Raw genomic sequence first — 14,081 nt, 5'->3', positions numbered from 1 at the left:
TACACATCTGACAAGTAGCTTATACTTGCACAACCATAGAAGTAAGCTGTCATGGTAGGGATCCAAGTCAGGCTGAATATTTTAGGTGACGGGGTAGGAGAGAGGACACATATTTTTGTAAGCTATCCATTGAACCCTAAGCACTGTGTAAATTAGTCTACATGGGCCATTTTATCTCTCAGTGCCACTATCTGTCATGTTAATTATTGGGGGAAGACAAGAGAATGTATATGAAAGATGTCAGCAAAATGTATTTTGTGCCTGCTATCAAGTGGGAGTAGAGTCTGAGAAAAACTTCAGGCGATACAGACACAGCTTCCTGGACAAACCACTCCAGGTTGCTAGGCATATTAATTGAAAACACCACAGATGTAGGCTCACTAAACTTGCCTTCACTTGGTGATTAGGTTATTTTAAATCTCCTAGGAGATTCCTTTCCACTTAAATGTAGTGTGATACGTTCAATGATTCTGAGAGCGGTGGCATCTGGAATAGTGAGTAACACACACTTCTCTTTCCTTCCCGGTTTGAGATGTGTGGTGCCTGTGACCTTCACTACGGAGCCATGCTCTGCAGGCAGCAAAGGGGAGGAACGAGGCTGAGACACAGTGAGTTTCCCCAAACAGCAGAAGGAGATGAACTCTGGCACCGCTGAGAGTTACACAGCCGATTCTGCCGAAAGCCAGGTATAAAGAGGAGTATCTTTCCAGAGGATGACAGAGGAAAAGGAAACATTCACGGCAATCACTAGTCCTTCCTCACAGGAACTTTCTAGCAGCTCAGCTATCTCTGATTACAGGTGACAGCGTCCAAACAGCTGTGAAGGGATTGACCCTGCTCTTCTGGAAAAGACACTTAGCTCACAAGCTGTGAGGTAATGCCCCGCAATGCCCCACCGCTGCCACCACTTCTGCTGGTTACAAACTGGAAGCTGTTTCCCTGTGATTGATTTTCTGGAGCTCAGACTGTTCATGTTCCTCGAAACTGCGTCACTGGAAGCTGACCTCTAGATCCATTACAGACTGCAGCTTCTGTCACTGGTGGCAATCAATGCCTGGGAAAAGCTGGTTTAGGGGGAAACTTCATTCAGTATCGTTTATAAGTGAATGTGCTGAATGCAGAGCACAGCAACTCTAGTCAGTCAGGTAATAGAGCTACCTTCCTTGCCCCCTTCAAAATCAGAAGGACTATTTTATTTGCAATGGACTTTTTCACCACTATAGCATAGAGGAAGGGTAGTGTAATGACGCATGTAATTACTGTTATACTTATCTGGATACAAAATTCTGTTACAGAAGACAGAATAGACCCAGACTTAGGAAGAGGAGGAATGAAAACTGTTTTTATTTCCCTTTGTCTCTGTGAAAGCGCATATCAGACCCAACTTAGGCTAGAAGAGCAATTTCAGGTGCATGACAGGGCTTCTGACACTGACCCTGACACTGAAAAGGACTCCAGGGCATTATGAAGGTACTGGAGAAGATGATGTTAAGAAGAGGAGATAACTGTGATACAAACTAGCTCTAAGTCAATAAGAAATGAAAGTATGCCCACTAGATACCTTGCCCGAGACATCACTATGTGGAGGAAAAGAGGTTGATGGTGAAGGCAAAACAAACAGGAGAAGATGTCTGCTTAGTAATCCTGGCCTTCCTGGAAACAGAAATTAATATGCCATTGAATTAACATGTCCCCTCTGCTGAGGGGACCTCTGCTGACAGGCCAGTTGCAGAGTGAAAAGCACACCAAGTTAAATAGGAAATCTGACCAGAACAAAGAATCCAAAAGCCAAAGCCACTGCATTCAGGTTGTTGACTAAATACAACCACAAAAGGAATCACAAAAGGCCAAGGCACGAGCAGAGGTGGTTTATGCACACCTCACACGGGTGAGCTACGGGACAGCAGTGGAGACAAAACCAAAGTACAAAGCAGTGACAGAAAACCAGCGTAATCCAGTCTGAACCACTACCAGGATGAACCAGAACAAGCCTCAGCCATCTGCTGATGTATCAGAAGAAAATAATGAGAGGTGAAATGCCCATACACCCAACAGAATGGAGGCAGCAGCTGCAAGATAAAAACAAGATGTCACTCTTAGAGTATTCCCAGCAAATCTACTCACATTGCAAGTTCATTTGTTTAAAAGAAACCTATATCAATTAATCCTATGTTCCTCAATATCCTTAGTTATAGAGGATGCCTCCAGCAGGCAGTATCTATTAGCCTAGGTTAACTATAAGCTTTTCCAAACAGAGGCCATGGTAGACAATCCAATCCATATGCACCCTTAACTAACTCAATTTTTTTTTCCACCCTGATGAACATTCAACATGTACTGAATTTAAGTTCTGCAATAAATCAAGGCAATTAAAAATAGTTAACAGTTGTGTTTACACGAGAACAAGAATTTTGAGATAATTATTCTGAAAGTTGGAAGTGGAACCAAGCAATCTGTCTAATTAGCTTTAAACTTACTCCTGCTTTTTGGATTCAGATTGGAAAGGATTTGAAAGATTTGAATTTCAGAAAGTGTTGCTCAAATACTTGAGCTTTAACACTAGTCTGAAAGTTCAATATGTATCACAAACCACTGTAATAATAATGATGGTGATAATAAAACTTTGATAGCAGCCATCTGCCCATTCCAGACAGTTGAATCATTTCCAGTGCTCCCCCAGAGCCGGCACTGACATGGATTTTTATACACTATATCACAGACAGTATATGCAGGGTCTGCAGTCGAGACCTTTCTGTAATGACGTCAAAGAGGTTGTGCAGCCAGCTTTTAAAATTGCTGCAGGCTTGTCCTAATGACATTAGGGTATAACAAATGAGGAAAGGGAGATATGTATATCAATGTTACAATAACAAGCAAGGACAGCACACTTAGCTCTGGAGGCAGCACTTAGGTTACCCTCCATAGAGCTGCTCTCCAAAGCTTGCGTCAGTGGAGGGGGTGGGGTGTGAATTCCATGACGAAGGGGCATAACTCAGCTGGAGGGCTTTTTCGTATGAAGTCTGGAAAAAAGTAAAGAAAAAGGCATTGGAATTGTTAAGATAGAACTTAAACAAGAAACTGTAAAGACAAGAGACTTTAGCAAGATGTTTCAGTTGTCCGCTTGCAGAGATAAGAGTCAAGTATACTGTTAAGAACAGTCTATAAGACACGGTCAAGGAGTTTTTGCAAAAACAAACTAAAAATCTCAAAATAAAATAATTGAATGAAATATTCACAGAGCGCTCGTAGACTGCTGGCAGAGATGCACAACGAGTCAGTTCGTCTCAGCCCTGGTGATAACCTACCTACAGTCACATCTATGGGTGACCACATCTGAGCTGGAGCTTTGCTGGTACATAAAAGAGGGACGCAGTATCCAGCTTTTTCACTAGCATCCCCTAGATGCCTAAAAGCTGCATCTCTTCTCTGATGCACCCAGATCTGTCAGACTTTTGGATAAACTGGGATGCGAGAAGGCCCATTTCTTAGCAGAGGGCAGAGAACCAGCAGAGTGTGAGGCCAGTTGCAGGTTTCATAGGAGCTAATTTAAACCAGGGCAGTTTTTAGGAGGCTTTGATGGACAATTTTGTATTTTTAAAGTCCAAATAATTGGTTGACAGACTTCTGACTATAAACATATCTGTATGCTCTGATAGGTGAAAAAAAACCAGGCAAACATACTGGATCTTTACCAGTACTTGTGAAATATGGCGTAGATGTGCATCACATGAAATAGAACTTGTGGAATGTTGCCAGTTACACGCAGTAAATACTCATACTCATGTAAATGAGACTACTACTACTTGTATGAAATATGTTAATAAATCTGTGTTATTTTCTTCACCTCTAAAATATCCTGTGATTTAGCCATTCACACTAATACCATAATGTGAACCTTCAGTTTCTTTATGCCCCTATTTAATTTTCCCTTTATATTTTCACTCTGCTTAGCAGTAGTTGCAGTACTCCAGATGTATCTCTCAGAATAGGTAGACAGTTTAGCATAATTAAACTTATCTATAATTATCAAAATTAAAAAGCTAAAGTTTTATTCCCTGTACCTTTACTTTTATCTTATCCTCTTGACACCATTAAAAAGACCACCAATGAAAAACACCATTTAAGAGTTAAGTTTGGTAATGTTTTCAATCCTTGCTTGTAACTATATCTAACTGTATCATAAAAACAGGCTTTTAAAAGTATTTTCACTTACTGTGTGAAAGGAGCATTCTGGGGACATTTAAAGGTTCTGGGTCTTTAGCTCTGAGGAATGAAGAAGAGAGGCATTACTGTATTTGAAGGCATCAAGTGCCTCCAGGTACTATATTTCAGAGTACGATGCAGTAAGACAGAAGTTTCAGAGAGATAGGAGACTCTGAATACTTCCCTGAGATTAATTTAAGGGGGTGGGGGGGAAATCCTATCTTTTGGGGAAATCGTAACAGCGCAGATTGGCAGGGTGCAGCGTGGGCTGGCAGCTCGCTGGGGGTCTGGGGCTGCAGGGGAACCCTGGGCCAGCTGCAGAGCAGCCGCGGACACGGGGGCAGACGGTGCTGAAGCGGGTCCTGGGCTGCGCGCATGGCGGGGGGAGCCCTGGGGAGTGTGCAGGGGCAGTTGGGCCTCCCAGGGCCCTGACACAAATAATTAAATTCTCTTTCATAGCTTTGATTTTATGGAAACCAGATTCGATATCAGTTAAATTGCAGAGAGATTATCCTACCAAAGGGTACAACCCACGCTAAATAAAGCGTGCGCCCTCGCAGCACTGTGCAGGCATTAAGAAATACCTAACCCAAGTCAGATTGCAGTACAGTGTGGTAAAATTTGTGAAACTTAGACAGGCTGCTCACCTGCCATTTCTGTGGCTTGATCCGCATTCTTCCCTGCTGGCGTCTCTACAGCGCTCTTGCGTTTCCCCTGTAGGCTTTTCAATTTTACTTCTTTATCGTCCAAAAAATCATGGTTAGATTCATTATTTTTAATCAAGTGTTGTGATCACCTCTGATTTGCTGCATAACAACTACGTAACCTGATGGAAAGGTAATGTAAAAAGACCTGCAAAAATCAGAAAAGAAATAAACAAAGACACAATTTTCCTGAGATCAAGCTTCTGCAAGTGTTCTCCTGTCTCCCTCTGGTTTAGTTACTACCAGCTGTTCTTCATCTACAAACTCATCTCATTTGATCACTTAGCCATGCTGGTGGCAGTGTGGTGTGGTAGAAGGCAAGAAGCAAAACATCTTCCTTGCCTTGTGCTTTTTCCCCGTTTTGCCTGGTTTTAGTTGTATGATGGTGCTAAGACAAGCTACTCAGGAAAGCCTTAAGCCCCCAGAATCTGCAATTTTTTTGTAAGGCAATAAACTTAGATTGCTTTCTGAGATAAACTAGAGCAATGGCAATTTTTATGGTAAGCAATGATTCTGATAGAAAATAAAAAAAAAAACCACAAAACAGGTAAAGATATAGAAGGGGACAAATACAGACAAAAAATATCAGACTTCAGGGTGAAGATTTGAATTGGTTTTAGTTCTGGCAAAAGATTATGCCAGCATAAGAACTACTCCCACAGCTGTGTGGGGAAATGAAGAACAGCTGAGGATCAACAAACACAGTGTGCGCTTGGTGCCACCGCTACATCAGGCCTGGGGACAGAATCACAGCTGGGCAGAACACGGACCAAAAAGTCTCCTGTTACAGCGTTTGTTCTGAACCTCTTCCAAGCCTTCGTTGAACTCAGTAGAGTGTCAGAAAGGATGAGCAAATGCTTCCATGATGATACTTCTACCAATTCTCTTAAAAAAAAGAGACACTTAATGTTGGTCTCCAAGGACAGAGATAACCCAGCAATTGCAGTGCAAAGGACTTGGCCAACGACTTGGCTGCTGGACTCAACACTCTACTGTCAATTTTCCCAGATGTTCACAGTGTGTGTCTGAAGCTTTTGCTATCCCAACTGCCAGACTTTTTTTTTTTTTTTTCCCTCAAAGAAAAGAGGGAAAGGAACTGAAGAGATTAGGAATTCTGAAGGGAGAAAACATCAGAGCAGGAATATAAATACAGAAAGTGAACGGTGCCTTTCCCAACTGAAGAAACATCAAAAAAACAGTATCACAAGTTTCAACTATCTATTGTAACCTAACGTATTGATCTTGCATTCCTGCTCCCAGTTTGTTCAAATGAGATACCCTAGATTCATTGCACAGAAGCCGATGACTGTCTCATAGGATGTAACAGACTGGAAATAGAAGGTATATATTAATTTCAAAATATTTTATTGGGGAGGGGGGGAGAAAAAAAGGAAAAAAATTGATCTTTGGGATAGCCCAAACTCTCCAAGTTAGAGAGAATGATGTGGATATTTGACTACTCACATCTTTGAACACTCAGGGATATCTTGAGAAACATCTATACATTTTTAGTAAATTTGTATCAAGATGTAATTTAATTTTTGTACCTAAAAGCTATCTCTAATCATAATTTTCATAAATATTCATGTGATCAGTGTTCTTTTATTTTTCTGCTCATTTAAGATTCTCATTTCTCTTCTGGAATCCACTACCTGCTAGGATTAATTCCATAAAAGAAAAAAAATAATTCTAAAAATGTGCATAATGTATAGGGATGAGATTGCTCAGCCTACCCTATTCTGCACATGTCAATATGAGATAAACAGGTATTTTTATGTTCACACTTTTACTATGTCTCCAGGAAAGCATATTTTCATAAATAATACTTGATAAAAAGTGTAGCTTATTTCCCAATTTCAGAAACTTATTTATCATCTTCCACTATGCAGAAAAGTAATAAATATGAAAAATAAAACTCCTATTAGATGGAGTAATGACAGTTCTAAGACAATCATTTATTTAAGAACTTATGTAGCTCTTTTTGCATGGTGCAGCATTTTTCCGTGTAAAAAACCAGTCAAACCTCTCTTTCTGTTCACAGATCTTCAATGAACAACTTTTCTTTTAATTCAGTATCAACACCACATAACTGGCACAAGTTAGTATGTATACTAACCCCTAATAGCAGGAACGATTATAGTGTCATTATTTCTCCTTTTTTTCATGTCCCATTTTCTTCTCACTCCTCTGACCATCCGTAAATTACCAGTGCTTTATTTTACTACTTTCTCTGAAAGTCATTGATTTAAAAGATATTAAATCAGATTTAAAACAAAAAATCAGATAAAAGAATCTTCCGATACACAGAATGCAGAACAGAATTCAACTCATGCAAACAAAAATGAGCTGCTTAAAGCTTAATTTCACTAAAATAACCTTGTTCTGGTAGACTGAAGAATCCCACAAAAGGAAAAGACAACAAAAGTCACCTAATATACTTTTGCAAAACTTGCTCCAGCGTGTAGAGCCATATCATATTGTTCCATTAATTGCACACAAATTTTTTGCACAGTAGAATGCATGAGTTGTTCATTTTACCAGGAGGCTCTTCTGTTCATTGTCATTTCATGGATCATCTCCAAAAGCAAGACAAAAAGTCTTTGTGTGCCTAAAGGTACAAGATTCATACCTTCCTTCTTTTATGATTTACCTTCACACTTCTAAAATACATTATCAACTGAGTCCATTCAGTAGCACCATTTAGGCTTTAAATGTCCTCATGAAGTATAATTATCTAGCTTCACATATGAATAACCTCAAATGCAAGCCTACGTTAATCCTGTCTAATGTTACCAGTCTCAATCTGAGTCATCTAGGCCCCTTGAGTGCCTAAGAAAATATAATAAGCTTGTCTAGGGAAGAAGTCAGTTAAAAGTGAGAAAGGATGAATGATCCTCTGGAGGGTTCCCCTGGCTACAGTGCGATTTTAGACATGTAGCTTAAAGTAGACACCTTTAGCTCCCAGGCAGCTGAAACTAGATGAGATGAGTTACATTCACACGACCTTAGGGGCACAGAGGGAAAAATACTACAACATCTAATTTTAAGCACCTAATCTGAGGTAGTCATAGTGTCCCATGAGCTTAGCACTGAAGGCTGCACTGTCTATGTAGATGTGACTAAATTCAGACAGTATCTTACACAACTATGACAATATGGTGTCTCTTAGTTAAGAGTTCTCTCTCCATCACCAAAATCCAGAACAGGTCATATGTTAACACCTTCCAAAGGAGGCTTCTTGCCAAGATGTAGTGCTTTGCAATATCAGCTCCCAAAAGCTCAGCTAAACACCTATCTGACTTCTAGGATATACAGGGATATTTTCAGTTGCAGTATTAAAAAAAAAAAAAAAAAAAAGATGTGAATTCCAAAAAAAGTGTTCCATTACCAGTTTCAAAATTTTGAACAAAGCTACAAAAAAGGGACATCATCACCATAAGCAGCTGTAGAATGATGGAGTAAAAAAATATTTCCAGAACAGGTTATCTTGACAGCTTTTACCAATACTCTGGAGGAGGGGGCAATTTAGAATGGCAAATTGGATAACTGAAAGTCTAAGAAAACAAGACAATATTTTATAGGGGTAACTACATGACTCACATCTTGTGTTGAAAAAGTGAACAGGAGGGAGGAAACACTGGCTGAGTTCTGCAGAGAAGACACATGCCGTTCAAGCTGCATGCCGACAGGGCCACGCTGCTTTGAAAAAGGCATGCAACGTAACAAGATGTGCAATCAGAGCAAAAGCACAATGACAATCTATCTTTCCAGGCTATTTAGAGCAAGCGGTAGTTGTTCAGTGCTGGGCACCACATTTCAAGAAAGAAGTAGGCCAAGTGAAGAGGCTCTGGACAGAACACCAAATATAAATATAAGCGAAGAAAATATAACACATGAGAGAAGGCTGAAGAAAATGGGGTTGCTCCGCTTAAAAAACCAACAGAACAAAACCAAACAACTGAGAGAAGGCATAACAAAAATATTCAGTTATAGCAAAAGCTGTAAAAAGGAAGAGGATTACTTTTTTCATTGCTCTGGCTGACAAGTTTGAATGACAGTGAAAAAAAAGAAACAAAAAATATTGGAAAAAACCCATGAAGTAGCATATAACACTATTTGGGAAGTTCCCATCTTTGGAGGTCTTTAAAGAACAAGTTAGACAACCTTGACAAGAGATGAGAAAAACAGATGGATGAGACAATCTCTTTCAGTCTATCAGGTCGTTTAGATTCCTCCGCTTTTATGATTTTACATTATCTAATAGGAGTATCTGAACTATGAGTAGCAGGGGTGGTGAGGTAAGGTCAGCACAAAATTTTGCCCCACCTCCTCTGATGCTACTCACAAAACTGGGTAGTGTGACAAAATGGTTTTCTTACATAGCCTCCACTAGGCATTGGTTTGGAGCTGGCAGCATTGGGCTGAATGAATGAAACTGCAGCTCCCAGGACTCATTGGTTTGGGCTATTTTCCAGCATTATGGTGCTGGAATATATCATATACCATGAGAATAGTTCGTTTTATCTTATCAAAGTCAATCTGTAACTCATCTTTATCTCTTCACCAGCTATACATAACTAGCTGTTTCTGGAAGTGCTTAAAAGGAAAACATTGAACATATTGCCCTATATTATGATAAAATCCAGATGCATACCAGCTCCTTCTTGACACCTTTACTCTTGGAAAAAGAAGAGAGGACCAGAACGGATATACAGCATGCTCCAGCCAGCTCTGAGTGATCACTGCATCAGGACCCCAGGGTAAGCCATGAAGCACTCCTGAGCTTCAGCGAGGATATATGGCCAACCTGGTGTGATATATCAGATGGATGGTAGCTTTGGCATTTAGAGTCATGTTTCTGAACTCCTACTCCTCTTATCACCTCCAGTGAGTCAGTGGCAAAGATGTGCATGCATTCTTTGAATCTTTCTTATGCAAAACTCACCTGAGGTATACATAGACTTACCTATTCCAGGGGATTATTTTTGTGTTTTCTTTGTTTTATGATTTTTCATATCATTTTGTTTAACAGTTAATGTGACCATTTACTGGAAATTAAACAAAGAGGAGAAAAAATACCGTATTACACATTATTAGCAAAACAGTTGTAGCATACATGTTTTACTGTGGACAAAAAAAAAATTTTACATAGAAATATCCTTCATTGTAGGAAACCTTATATCACATGCATGAAAATGAAAAAGGGTAAGAAGCTAGTTGTAAGTCTAATTTAGTTTTCTCCTGTAAAGACAAAAAAGGTTACAGGATGGTTCTTTCTTGGTAAACTTTATGACTTTATTATTTTTTTCTTGCTTTCATATGGTCCAAATTCTACAGGCTTTAAAGAAGAAAACCCACTTATTTATAATTAGAAGCAAAAATATTAATAACTTGGTCCCATGTTTGCAAAGGTAGGGATCTTCTAGTGTTTTCTGAGGACTCATAGGCATGTTATGGCGAGGCTACATAAAACAGACCTCCATTATGGCATTACTCAGATGAATGGATTACATATTAATTCTCAAAACACTTCATAGATGAAGTTTTGTGAAAAGAAAAATATGATCAAGAGATTTGTTATCTGTATACTTTGTTTCCTGAAAGGCTACAGAGTGATTTTTTTTTTCCTCCCATCATAAGAAATCACTAATATGAAATATCCTTTTTTAAAAGCATATCATTAAATTAGAAATAATTTTAAGTAGTTGCATTGTCTGGTTTTGATTAAGGTGCATAGACGAAATGAAGATAAATTACTGATTTCTGGGGCTGAATTGTCAAGAATGAAACTGAGGGGACTTTCCTTCTACAGAGGTAATATTAATTTCTGGCAGTTAATGGAACAATTATAGGTTATTTTTCTTTTTATATAAAACTTTATTAAATGAATTGAACCATATGCACTGTGTCATAATGGGAAAAATCAATAAACTCTTAGAGAAATTTCATTTGTGCACTGAAGTTTGTTGTAAGGGCTCATATTATTCAGCTTAGATACAGCTGCACAGTGTTTGGTAGTTTTGCCTGGGTTTGTTAATCTTATGGAAAAGAGACCATTTTTCATTAACATTTTATAGACTGTTTGTACATTAAATATTCTATGTCAAAACTAATTTAGCAAGCTAAGTTCAGAGAAAGAACGTTAGCTCATGCTAGGAACTGCGGTTAACACTTAAGAAGCCTCAGAAGTCAGTACAGGGCCGGTGACAATTGATGGGGGATTCTCAGAACCACCAAAATCTTATTCTTACTAGCCCAGACCCCAGAAGTATTGCAGTTCACCCTTCCTCCCTCCCCCAGCTTCTAGTACAAGCCTGAACTTAAGGGCTCAAGCAGGTCTGGCAAACAAACATATACCAGCAAAGGAGCTGGTATCAGTCCCACCAAACCAGCAATGTGTCTATACAGCTAATTGGATCCTAGAAGGCCTGTGTAATTCCTCCTTTTTTTTTTTTTTTCATCAATTATTAGCTCAACAGCAAAACATAAAAGGTCTGTCATCTTAGTCTCATATTACATGCTTTTCACACTTAACTTGTCACCCAGGTTCTGACTGCTCTGACAACCACATTTCTTCTTCCAGATATCTTTCCTAATACCTTTCTCTTTCTATTGATCCCATCTTCTGTAAAACCTACTGAAGGCATTAAATGATAAATTAAATAATAATTGAATTAATGCAATGTTTTCACATCATTACTCTACTTGTTATATGTTATCTCTCTTTCCCTATTATGCTTGAGAAGCATGACACAAACTGATGCAGTTAAGAGCAAGTGAATATGAACTTGGAGTATCACCAACATAATATATTAAAAAAAATGATGAATGAGGCCCTCCTGTATTTCAAGTTGCTGCTGTAGTAGTAGAGAGAAGAAAGAACAACATTCATTAATTCATTAACATTTTCTGCAACAAAACACTCCTGTGCATACCAACAGAGTATCACAAACAGCCTCTTGTCCTATGATCTCCCTTTGTGCAATTACCAAATAACTTTCCCCTACAGATTTTTTTTTTTTTGAAAGCTGTTTACAAGGGCATGGAGCAATAGGACAAGGTGTAATGGCTTTGAGCTGAAGGAGGATAGATTTAGATATTAGAAAGAAATTCTTTACTGTGAGGGTGGTGAGGCCCTGGAACAGGTTGCCCAGAGAGGTTGTGGAGGCCCCATCCCTGGAAGTGTTCAAGGCCAGGTTGGATGGGACTTTGGGCAATGTGGTCTAGTGGAGGGTGTCCCTGCCCATGGCAGGGGGGGATGGAACTAGGTGATCTTTAAGGTCCCTTCTAACCCAAACCGTTCTATGACAGATAATATAGTCATCTGTCAGTGTGCACTCACTTCTGCTGTGATCTTTTTGTATGTTGCTTGACACTTCGGAAGTGTTCCTTCCATCTAAGTAGTCTCCAATGAACTTTAACAAGGTTGTATCAATAAGTGTTAAAGGAACTTAATTTGGTCCAGTTTCACAGATTCTTGCAATTCTGAGTTGGTTCACTCTGCAAATACAAATGAAGTAAAATGACAACTTCACAGCTTATTTTTACCTGTATCACAATTTTCAGACAGAGCAGGGTTGAGATGACTGTTTTTTGGCTTGACCTGTCCCAAGTTTAGCTCATCTGGGCTGACTCCTGTAGTTGGACAAGAGTAACTACGCTGATTAATGAGGAGTCAGCCTATTATAATCCTTTTTAAACATCTCTGACTCAGTTGATCAGACTGTTTCCATGGAAGAGGCATGATGCAGTAGTAACAGTCAAATCAGGTTGCTTTTGGGAAAGCCCTTGAACTTACCAGAACTGAAGGCAGTTCTAACATCACATACAGCATATTCAGTAATTGTGACGTGCAGATAGTTGAGAAACAGCAGAATCACAGATTCTTAGAAACAGCAGAGGCTGTTGAAATGAATGTTAACGGTGACAATAAAAATCAGTTCAAGCTATTTTGTATAGAAACCTATAGCGCTCAGGAAATTCTTTCAAAAAAAGATGCCAGTGAAATTGATTGTTGACCATATCCCAAGGAAACACTGTAGTTATTGGTGGCTGACACATTCAACTGTGACCATCATAACACTGATTCCAGAGCATCACATGGAAGTTCTAGTCCATGTTTTTAGGTGTGCTAAAACTGAATTTGCTACAGATAATGTAGCTAAACTCAAAATAGTCTGTTTATTTCCTGTAGGAACAGCAAAATAAAATTCTTTCTTCATAAGCAGACAGATCAGATTGCTGAGTTAAAAAATATTTCAACTCCATTCAGTTACTCTGTTGGCCAACCTCTTCCTCCTCACCCAGCCAAGGACTCATGCCAAGCTCTGGATAGATCGTTGGCAGCCATTTTCATGACATGGTTGGCTTGAAAAGGCAATGGAGGAATTCCAGCACTGAGAATTCAGCTGCAGGTGGAAGAGCACAATCTGGCATATGCAACGGCAGTCATCTCCACACATTGGCATTTATAATCTGTTTTTCTGGCTCACAAAAAGTTGTGAGATCATAAGCACTTAGTGTAACACTCAATTACTGCATACAAGCAACTCTATCGCTGCATGCACTGCAATATGACTGAAGCTGTTGGCTTGTCTTTGAAGTAAACCCTTAGAAGTGGCAAACCCTTAATCAATTTGTATTTTGTTCAGTTGGTGTCAGCATTCCTCAATAGAAAGAAAAAGGTGCTTCAATTCCATCTCTTAATGAATGGTGGAGAATGGCTCCAAAACCACAAAAAGATGCAAAGCTAGTAATCAGCAACGGCCTCTGTTCATTGTAATGGATGAGTGTGGAGTTGGACAGCAGTCACTTGATATTTTTGAATGCTTCTATATGCTGGCAAATCTCTCTCTAAGGATCTCCCTCACTAACAGGTAGTAAGGCATTTTAATGGTTGCTGACTTTTATGAAACAAAGTTGTTGTAGTAGTGCTTAGAGCAACAGAGGAGAAGGCTCACTTCCCCTGACCTGCTTCCACTCTCCCCAGTACAGCTCAGTATGTGTTTGACCTCCTCTCTTGTAAGAGCACACTGCTGATTTGTGTCCAGTTTGTTGTCCGCTACGACCCACAGGTCTTTTTTTTGGGGAGACGGGAAGCTGCATTCCAGCCATTTGGCCTCCAACCTGTACAGTTGCATGGAGTTTTTCCATCTAGATGAAGGACTTATATTT

General features: G+C 39.4%; 1 long non-coding RNA gene across 1 annotated transcript; it reads right to left on the bottom strand.

Moving 5' to 3' along the window:
- Positions 1-2,779: 2,779 nt before the first annotated feature.
- Positions 2,780-5,031, bottom strand: LOC129206141 (uncharacterized). Its single transcript, XR_008577015.1, has 3 exons — positions 4,851-5,031; positions 4,214-4,263; positions 2,780-3,020 (listed from the first exon to the last, which is right to left on the bottom strand). It is a non-coding gene; the product is annotated as an uncharacterized LOC129206141 (long non-coding RNA).
- Positions 5,032-14,081: the final 9,050 nt, after the last annotated feature.

This window comes from Grus americana, chromosome 1, assembly GCF_028858705.1.
Source record: "Grus americana isolate bGruAme1 chromosome 1, bGruAme1.mat, whole genome shotgun sequence".
Classification (NCBI taxonomy): Eukaryota; Metazoa; Chordata; class Aves; order Gruiformes; family Gruidae; genus Grus; species Grus americana.
Note: the sequence above shows the minus strand (reverse complement) of the source record. Positions and strands in the feature narration are given on the sequence as shown.